This window comes from Cyanistes caeruleus, chromosome 6, assembly GCF_971803275.1.
Source record: "Cyanistes caeruleus chromosome 6, bCyaCae1.hap1.1, whole genome shotgun sequence".
NCBI lineage: Eukaryota > Metazoa > Chordata > Aves > Passeriformes > Paridae > Cyanistes > Cyanistes caeruleus.
This window is the reverse complement of record NC_141706.1, coordinates 41,906,569-41,917,133: the sequence shown is the minus strand read 5'-3', so window position 1 is coordinate 41,917,133 and position 10,565 is coordinate 41,906,569. Positions and strand designations below refer to the sequence as shown.

Genomic DNA, 10,565 nt, shown 5'->3' with positions numbered 1-10,565 from the left:
GGCGCGGGGCCCGGAGCGCGGCCGGGGAAGGGCGGGCGGGCGCTGCCGCGGCGCGGGGCTGTGACCCTCCCTCTCGCCCTCCTCCCCGGCGGCGGGGCGAGCTGCGCTACGCCTTGACAGCTGCGGTCGGCTCTGGCAGCACAATGACTCCGGGGCTCCTCGGCCCCGTGCGGGCTACCGACAGCAAGAGCCACCGGGCCTGGGAGGGAGGGAGGACTGACACCTCCGTGCAGCTCAGCGAGCTCTGACTTTGGAGGGAAAAGAGGGAGTCAGGAGGCGGCAGGAGTGCCTGCCTCCCTAGCAAGGGCAGGACGAGGAAAAGGAGTTCAGGTAAATCGTAACTAAAAATATTTAGCCAGGCGTGCAATTTGAGCCAGGTTGAATCTGTTCTCCCTTTCGGACTTGCTTCTTTGGAGATTTCACATCGAAGAAGAGTGAGGAATCGATAAGTCTGCGGCGTGGTCATTTCAGTATACAAAAAAATACCAGCTTAGTCTGGGGAACGGAAATTTAACAACTTTTCAGGATAGAGAGCAAATGTTGGAGTTGCAATATACATTTCTTGCCACTAATATTTGCTTTTAGTAATAGGGTAATTTTACTAATTATTTTTTCAAGTAGACTATTACCAGTTTACGAACAGGTTACAAAATCCAGTGAATGTGAGATATCCACACAACGGCCATTATCTTTTTATAGGACAGAAATGTAATAAAAATGTAAAAAAAAATGTTAGCAGACTATTGCTTCCAGATAATTTTTTGGTGATTTTTGTACTGAGTGAATGTTGAAGTAGCATCCCGTCAAATTGCACTGCAGCAGCAGCTGACATTTCCAAGGCACTTACTTTCGGATTTCAAAACCAAGATGCATACCTGAGCCTGGGCAATTCTTTAGGAGCTTCTCAGCTGTATAATAAGCATGTAATTTGCACTATTTTTGTTACAACTACAATTAAGAAAGAATTAAAATAACTCCAAAACCACCAAGGGAAACAGTTGAAGAGGTTTTACTGCTTCTTTCACTTATTGCTAGTCTTACCATTTTAAACTTCGTGAAATGGTTGGATTTAAAATCTGTGATGAACGTGGGTGGATGTTTATAGGGGAGAGCAATTGCTATTTGTCCTGTTTTCTCTAGCATCCTAGTGATAAAGCATTATGTTTATAAATAAGTTGCTTAGTGCTATTCATTATCAGACAAAACCACCTTGAAATATTTGGTTTAGGCATGGGCTTGTTAATTTAAAAAGAGGTACTGCTGTACCCTAACATGAAGAGTAGGCTGGAGACTTGGAAAGTTTTGTCTGACCGATAAAGTGCTTCTCTGAACTCACGTGGCCTCTAGACTCCCTGATGCACTCTAGCAAACTCTGCTGCTTTTTGGTTGTGATTGCTGTTTGTTGTCCACGGCCATACCATTTCTTTTGAGTGTTTGTGGAGGTACAGTAGCAGTTCTGACCCTGATTATGTATGTGTTGATTCACATGTGTGCCAGTGTCATGGGACTGAGACAGCAGAGTTGCTGCACAGTGCCTACACTTGAGGATGTTTTTAGTTGGTTTTTTAATAACTTCGGAATCCCAGGGCAGCAGCAGGGGAGAAGTTTCCTTTGGATTTTAGGTTTCAGCCTATACAATACAGGAATGTGAATATTTTTTGAAGCTAGATGTTTACTAGGTCTGTGCGGTTTTATGTTTGTTTTACGACTTAAGTTGTGAAGTCACAGGATGGTTTGTGGCCAGTAAAACTGGAATCGTTTGGACCCCAAACAACAGTTTTGTCCATTGAAGCTAATGAGAGTGTTAATCATGATGTTAGGTACAAGTGTGAGTCTTTTGATGATTGAGGCCTCCTGGGTTGAAAGGAAAACAGTAATTCCATAGCATGACAGTAGATAATTTATATGGAAGTGGATTTATTTAGCTGCAGATCTCCTGGAGCAGGTAATTTCATTCTTATTTCTTCATTCTTTCAAGATGACAGTAAACTCCATAAACATTGCTTCTCAGTGCTTGCAATTGCAAGTTCTTTATAACTTAGCTAACAATGCTTTACAAAAAGTGTGCAGAAAACTAAATGACTTTGTAATATGTGTGATTTTATTTATGTGTTCTGAATCGAAGAATTTATTATTCCAAAGAAGAATATACTTTCTTATCTGTGGTATCAATTAATGGGCCTCCTGTGTGGTTTATCCATCCACCTTTTTTTTTTTTTTTATCTGTGTGGTTCAAATGAGTGGAGGAATTGGCATCCCTAGTAGGAGTGCTCTTTACGTAGATGGTGAAGGGAGAGAGGATCTGCAGTAACAGTTCATTCTTTCTGTGTTCTTGTAATTATTTTTTTTGTCGTTGTTCTGCCCATGGGACATGTTTTTATAAATAAAGCACATGTTACTTCATTGGGTTGGGGTTTATGGCATGGCTGTAACGACTGACAGAGGGTCTTAAGCCTTTTGGATCTGAAGTTTTGTACTGGTAGACTTGGATCTACATTTACTCAAGACTTTGAATCTAAAATGTTTATAGTTCTATGCTGTCTTTCCAACTCTTCAGGTGCATGCTGTTATGCTTGTGTGCAGAAGCGAAGCAGCATAATCGTTAGACAAATCTGTGTATGCAAACCAGCATCAAGTACAGAAATGTTAAATATCAGGAGCGTAGTACTTGAAAAATAGTGCAACTTCTTTCCTTGTGCACTTCTTTCAGTTGTAATACTGGCTGATGCAGTGGCTGGTTGCTGTGTTGAAAATAAGCTGTCTGGCCTTGCATAGATAGTTCACTGCAAGTAATGGCCAGGGTCTGTTCGCTGTTTAGTGAACTAAAAGATTTTCACTGTAGCAATGTAACTTTGATCTGCCAATCTAATGACCTTGATGTTGGTCAATAATGACCAGCTGTTATGCTGAGATAAATGGTCTTTTCTATGACATGTATGCATTTTAGAGGAGTTACAGTAAGTCCATATTAAAAGTTACATTTTTGTTAGAAATAGCTGTTTGTTCAAGGTGGTAAGTGGCTCCATAGTATCCTAAAAGAAACTTGGATGGGCAGACACTGTAGAGATACACAGAAACTCTTAAGGAGGATAAAGTTGTGTCAAAAAAAGAGTATCATAGGAAAGCTTGTAACTTTGCGGGGAAATTTGAGAGATCGACTTTCTAATGGGTCTTGCAGGCTGATAATGCTTGTCTGGAGTAAAAGCCTCAATTGTGCAGGTTTTCTGAACTAGATGAAGACCAAATTGAATATTCTCTGATACTTCAGAATCACACAAGAATATGTTAGGAGAGAATTGCCAGTAGATGCTACTTCCAAATGCTTTAATCAATAGAAGGAGTAATCAAGAAACATAATCACTCAGAACAAAAGATATCCAATTTTGGTTTAAACATTATACAGCCTCTAAAGTATCTTAGGTGTGCATAAAGATTATTATGACTGGTAATACATTTTCTGTCCTAAAAATGACATCTTTGGTGGTGCTCAACTGAACTTTCTAGATTATCTTATTTTACAAATGTTTTTTCCCCCAAATATTCATAGACATGAAAGCATATTTTCTAATATTCTTTATTTAGGTGTTAAAAAATCCAAAACCACCAAAATCCATAGATTTCAAATTTCAGTTGCATGCTTCCCTGCTTCCCTTTTTTCTGGGGACAACAAAGCAGACTTGAAGGAATTTTATATAGGATGCCCTTTAAAAAAGAAATGTATCTTCAGATAACATATGTAAAAGTGTTCAAAAGTGTGAACAAAATGAGACCATGCTCAGAGTATATATACAGTCATGCTGTACTTCAGCATTTCCAAAGTGTAGCAAGAATCATTTGCTGAAATACTTTTCTGTATGTTCCTTGTTTTAGTTTGTTGCAGGTTTGAAGGGGGGATGGAGATAATGTTGGGAATGTTTCTCTCTTAAATTTGGAGGAACAATTAATCCTTTTCATAACAGACTTTGCCTTGCTTTTGGCTTGCAAATAATTTGTTTTGATGATAGATTGCAAGTGGTTATGAGGGTTGTAGAATTGTCGTTAATTTGTGGGCCACAATCTGGGTCTCAGCAACTGGAGAGCATACAGTAAAAATAAGTATTTAAAAAAACTCCTGGCTTTTCAGGAATTAGTGGCATTTTGTGCAGGGGACTGTTGTAAATCCTAACATTTTCTTGGGTCAGAAAGTGTTTGGATAAGTTCATGGAAGAAATTTTCCTGTGGGCGTCTAAATTCAAAGATACTGGCTTTTTGGTTTACAAGTTTTTTGATATTTGAAACGTTTTGTGAGGTTTTTTATTTTGTTTTTATGCTTATCCTGTGGAACTGTCTGTTAGCCTGTGGTTACAAGTGGCACACTAAGGTTGGTGGTCTATTGGTCTGACCAGGCAAGCTGTCCTTACATTCTTTTGACCAATGAGGTAGCTTTGAAATGGAGTCATGTAACAGCTTGAACTTGAAGGAACCTTAAAGATCATATAGTTCTAACTTCTCTGCCATGGGCAGGAAAATGCTTTGATTGTTTGATGATGATTTAGTGCCATTTTGATGCTGTCTCAATACTGTTTTCCTTAAAAAACAAACCCTGATTGATACCAGGGGTATTAATTGTGATATACAGAGTTGAGGCAGGAAATTCAGATGCTGCTGTTGTGAAATGCACAGTGTATTTTTACCACATGATTGTGTATCAATTGCATTCTACATAGTTGAAGTTGGAAATATGATTAATTGATAAACTGCCATTTTATTTGATCTTACAGGTGAATCTCTGTATTTATTATGAAATTAGCTTAACTAAATCTAAATCAGTCCTTAAAAAACCCCAAGGGTTACTTGAGCAACACTGACTGAAAATAAAGTTAAGTAGGTTGTAAAAAGTTGGTCAGCATTCTTATTTGTGATAGTTGTAAATGCTACAAGGTGTGTGGGTACTGTGTGCATCTGAACTGTCTAACTTTTTGTGCAAACTGTTCAGGTGCTTGCTGTAGCAGGGATGCAGAAGTACATTGTGATCCAAATAACTAACGTTTATTCACATAATAAAATACTTGAATATTTAATACCTTTTTTATAATGATTTTTTTCTGTATAAAATAACATACATGTAAGAAGTTAAAACCCAGAAGCTGCTGTTCATTAATTATTTTTCTATGGTAATGGTGAAAACAGCTACATATTTTTTAGTGTTAAGTCCCTTTTAAGCTTAAAGCGCTGAATTGAGAGTTATGTGTATTTTGGGTAAAGGGCAATTAGACATAATCAAGGGTTTCCCTGCTGTGCCTTCCATAGCTGTTTAGTTAACTGCATTAACAGGCACATCACTTCTGGTAAAACTTCAGGTGCCTGTTCCCTGAAGTCTGTTCTGTGTGTCTGGGTAAATCTTGCCATTCTTCTTAGGCTTCTTGGCAAGACTTCCAAATAAAGTGTGCAGAGATGCTTCCTTTTAGTGTATGGATAACCTCATTCTTCCAATTTTATTTTTGATTTAGATCTTGAACATTTCTGTAAAATTTCCTTGTAGTATTCGCCTCATGGAGGCAAAACAATAAGAGTGCAGGACATGGAGTTACATTAAGCTCCATATCAAAACAGGAACAGGAAATACCTGGATAGCTATGAGGTTTATGTATTGGATACTCATCAGTGTAGTAGTTGTGTAACTTTTTTCTGGAATATTGTTTCTAAATAATTCCCTTCTGGTACCACCTGATATAAAAGTGGTTTTTATTGTGTAGTAATTGCCTTTTCAGAAATTAAAAAATTCAAATATATTAAAAATAAATCCAAATAATAATACTTTTACTTAGAATCAGTGCACAGAGCTGTCATTTTATAATAGTTCCTCTGGTGAGGTTTTCTTTTAGGCACATGTAGAAGTGTGTGGCAGATAAGTTATATAACACTTCCTGGCGAAGAATTACTTCTTTTTTTAAACACTGGGCATGCATTTTACTTCTTAGTTTCATTGCAGTTATACCTATGCATATTTAATAGCTCTTTGGGAAATCTCATTTCGAGGAATTTTTTGTCAGGGTTGAAGTATCTGTGGGTATAATTATATATTTCATGCTGAAAATAGGTTTTGAGGTAATAGTGGGTGTTCTTGATCCATCTTGCCATTTAAGAAATTGGGAGAAAGTGATAATAGATTTGTTTTTCCTAACTGATGAAGAAAGTGGCCAGGGAAGTTGGATCCTCCAGTGATTTGATGTATCTTCAGGACAAATGTATGACTTGCAAGAGCTCTGTTTACCTGTCTGATGGTTACTTTTTGTCACTCAGACTGTTCTTGAATTATCCTAAGCCATGCTGAGCAGGATACTTAGTTTAATGATATCTTCTGCTGTCATCAGTGCAACTTGAACAGGTATTAGGAGCCAGTTATGAAGCTGGCTGTTCTTCAGGACCAGTCCTGAAGGTACAGCATGAATTTCAGTAGTCTAGGTTGTCCTACAGTGTTTTCTACAGTATCCACTATAGTATCTTTATAAAAATGCCTGAGTAGAGACAGCCTGTTGCTGGCAGTTAAAGGTAAAAATACCTTTTTATGATTCCAGAACAAATTCCACTTAATGAGAGATGAAGTGCATTCCTACGTTTATTTACTGTGCCTGCAAAAATCCTGCATGTGTTGGCTGTAACATTCTGAAAAAAAGTACTTCTCTGAATGCTGATTGAAATTATCCTGAAACAGAGAATAAACTTCAGTAAGTTCAGGTGCCTAAAGATCTGTCTGATTTTATATATATATATATACATATATATATATATATATATATTTTTTTAATGGGTTGATTGCCCTAAAATTTCTTCCAGTTGTTCATCTTGTTTTCTTTTCACCCAAAATATGGTCACTCTTTAACTCCTACCAAATTTGAGGCTGATGATCCTTTAGTACTCCTCCTAGAAGAAAAAAGCCCAAAGAAAGTCCCTTGACTTTATGCCAGTGACCACCATAAGAAGCTGGTGAATGCTTGACTGCAATATTTAACTTGAAACTGTGGTGGTTTGCGTTCTTTGAGGATGAGACCCTAGGGTGCTGGAACAGAATCCTGCAATACACCTTGAGTCCCTGGGCAAAGAAAAGATCCTGCTTTGGCAAACAGAAGTCTCAGAAGGAAGTTTAAGCAGAGCATTTAAATAGGTTTACAAATTTTATAACACCTATTCTGTTTCATATCTTCAGACGAGGTTAGTACATTTGTATTGGTAGAAGGCAGGACTACTGTCTCTGTTAACTCCCTGGTGAAGTGGTGTAAATTAGACAGTACTGGTGATTTTCTGTGCAAGGAAACCAGATTAACATTTAGGAGGTGCAAAATACCTGCTCCTTGTCAACTTTCCATCATGCCTCACTGAAAATACTAGATTTTATACTTCTATTTCAACTGTCTTACTCTTCCATAACTTAATTTCCATTAACTTTATTATATTCAATTTAGTTATTGTCAGTATTGCCATTGCCTTAATGCAAAGCTCTGTATACTCTTAAGATTCTATTATTTTATATATATTAATATATAACTTTTTATATGTATGGCTTCCTACATTCAGAGACTTTACTAGCTGTTGCTTTCTGTGGTCCCTTAGGAGTGTGTGCTACTGACATGCAGCTGATGAGCACTGATGTGAGTGCTCATCACTAGAGCAGCCTAGGTCAGTTCAGCTCAGTGTGTTCTCAGTCTGCTGTGGGTTATGCTTTTGTCTTTATTCCCAAATAAGAAATAGGGACTTCTGATTTTGGAGAGGAAGGGTACATTCTTGAGGATATTTGCCACACTGCAGTTCCTCCCTTCCCTTTCAAGCTCTATAGTGATCATAAGAGCCTGCCACACTGCAAAGTGTACAACTTCACTCTTGTTTGTGTGCTCTTGTACTACAAATACTAATAATAGTAAAGAGAATGAGCTTAACGTTCTAATTTCTATTTAGTATCTAACAAAGCTCCAAATGTGGCACTTTGTCAAAAGTAGCTTCTTCATGTTAATGCAATAATGTGCCAATATAGTGCTGCTAATAGTAAAGATATTTTAAATTTTACTATATTCAAATACTGACTTTTGATGTATATATATAGTCTTATTTGTTGTAGTTGTGACTTTATTGGAAAGAAATTTCTTTTACTAGCAAAATGTATTCCCAAAAATGTCAAGCTCTTTAAAAGACTGTGTGAATCTTTTTAAATAGCAATGGTCCAAGGTGTGTAGCTACTTTTGGGTTTTGTTTCAGAGATGTTATTTGCAAGATTCATGCATTTAGGAGGAACACAGAAAATAGAGATGATAATGACAGAATGAGCAACTGCAACTGAGAATGAACTTGTCTGAAATAGTCATGCTGAGTTGTTGTCTTCCATGACTTCTGTCAATTTCCTGCTAAAAGAAATTAATAGAACCTCTGAGTGATTGTTTGCTTTATAAGTGCTGTAAGGCAGTTATAAATACAGAAATTGGGAAGTGATCTCTGTCTTGTGATCTGTGCAGAACTGGCAGAATAAACATTGCAATATAATGTCCCATTGTTTAGTAACGGTTTTAAAAATAATGCTGAATATTTGACATAAAACCATTTTGAGGTCTGGAAATAACATCTTGAAGACTGATCCTTTTAGAATTCAGTTTTCTTGCTAAATCAAAAAGCAGTCTTAGAGGTAGCCTTATTAGGTGCCTCACTGGGTTTTAGACTTGTTCAGAGTTTTTTTTTAATTTACAGTAGAAAATTTTTTCATTAAGGGGTTTGACACAGTGGACTGGAACATCAACTTAAAAAATAAACCCTAGTGAGAGTGTGTAAATAGTGTGATAGATATGTGTGTGAAGCTGAGCAACTGCTCTTCTTGTTTCTTCATTTCTTTGTGTGGATATTTTTGGAGGTGGTTTTGTTTTGTTTTGATGTTTTGTTTTTTGGAGTTCTTGTTTTTTGTTCTGGTACAATAGACAGAAAAATAATCAGGCAACAAGTGTAAAACATACTGAAATAATTTTTATACAGTGAAAATTTATGAATCTTTCCTGCATGGAGACACAGAGGAAATGGAAATTAATTCACAAGTAGCTATCTATTACTCTGTAGTCTTATCTACTGCTGTTAAGCTTGTATGTTCTTCCCATGCTTTTTCTTAAGGCATCGGACTTAAATGAAGGACTGGATCCTTGGAACTGAGGGGACTAAGGGATTTCTTGGTTCTCAGTAAGGGGCTCTTAAGAATGGCTGTGTTGTACAAGAAGAAAACCAGTGCTATCTCTACTGTAATAGATGGAACGTAGTCAACATAGCTAGCATCTACTAAGACAGGCAATGACCTTTTTGTTTAATAACTAAAGCAGAGACCTCAACAGGTAATCAATAGCAAGTATCAGAGTACAAGTAGTTCAGTAGTTTGTTGTTGGCTTGTTGAATATGCCTGTCCAGGGTTAGAAGCTGTTCTTGAAAAATTAAAGGTAGAAGAAAATGTACAAGAACCTTTGCAGTGTAAATTCTAAGTCTCAACAATTTTGCAAAGTAATCCTGACCTTTCTTGAAGAATTTTCCTTTCACTTGTTCTGATTCCATTGCAATTCAATCTGGTTTTTGCAATCAATTTGTGCTGTAAGTTGGCACTATTCCACAGCATTATGTGAAAATTGCAGACCTATCTTGAGCACCCTTATTCTCTATATTTCACTAATATAGAGAGAAGATAAAAGCATGTTCAACAGTTTCTTTTGAATCTCTGATTATTGTTGCATGTTTAAATATGAGAGCTTGGATCTGGACAGACGACTACTTTAGAGACTTCAAAGTTAAGTGAAATTTCTTTGGGCATTATTTTAGCATTACTTTATGTAGAACATGTCATTAATAAATGACATCAGGGATGATGCTAAATATTTTCAGAATACATGCTGCAGTGTGGTGTCGTGGCCTGTGATGGCCAAGAGTATTTTTCAAGTGTTTGAAATGCTGTTTACACAGCGTTTACACAGAGTTTCAAACTCTGTACTGTTACAGAGTACAGATTACTCTGTAATCTGTGGTTACAGAGTATTTTGCCATTGGTTGTTGAACCTGGTGACTTGATTTACACTTGTCCACAAGCTTGTCTGTGTCTGTTTTCATTAGTTTTTCTGCAGAGAAGGTATTGCTGGCAAGCTTTGCATCTCTTAAGCAGTTCATACTAGAATAATATACAAAACATTTAAAAATAGAAAATTTATGTAGGAAATGCTGTATACAGTCTTGTTAATTGATGGAAGGAATACTTATAGCTGATGTTTATGGCAGTAATCAGCTTTTGTCATTGGTGTTGAAGCTGTGTTGTGGGTTTTTTTCCAGCACGGACATTTGGAAAATACCATAACTTAATGGATTTTAAAAGTGCAAACCTACAATAATTTCTTACCACATGGTAGTCCACTAAGAATTTCTTTTCGTTTGTGGAAGATTTTTGGCTGACATCTGGAGATGTGCCAATTGACTGGAAGCTAACATCCCAGTTTTCAAGGATGACCCTGGTCACAACAGGCCTGTCAGTCTCTTTTCAGTGACTGGCAAAATCATGGAGAGGATTATTCTGGGAGCCATTG

General features: G+C 37.1%; 1 protein-coding gene across 22 annotated transcripts in view; it reads left to right on the top strand.

Annotated features, from left to right (window-relative positions):
- The window catches only part of STRN3 (striatin 3), a 61,984-nt gene that overhangs the window by 833 nt on the left and 50,586 nt on the right, over positions 1-10,565 (top strand). Inside the window, exon 1 of one of the 22 annotated variants that reach the window (XM_086894481.1) lies at positions 13-330. The exons of 20 other annotated variants lie outside the window; for them this stretch is intronic. The gene's annotated coding sequence lies outside the window, so the exon portion shown is untranslated. Of the gene's footprint in view, positions 1-12; positions 331-10,565 lie in introns of those variants that run through there. One more of the 22 variants, XM_086894482.1, reaches the window with a different exon arrangement.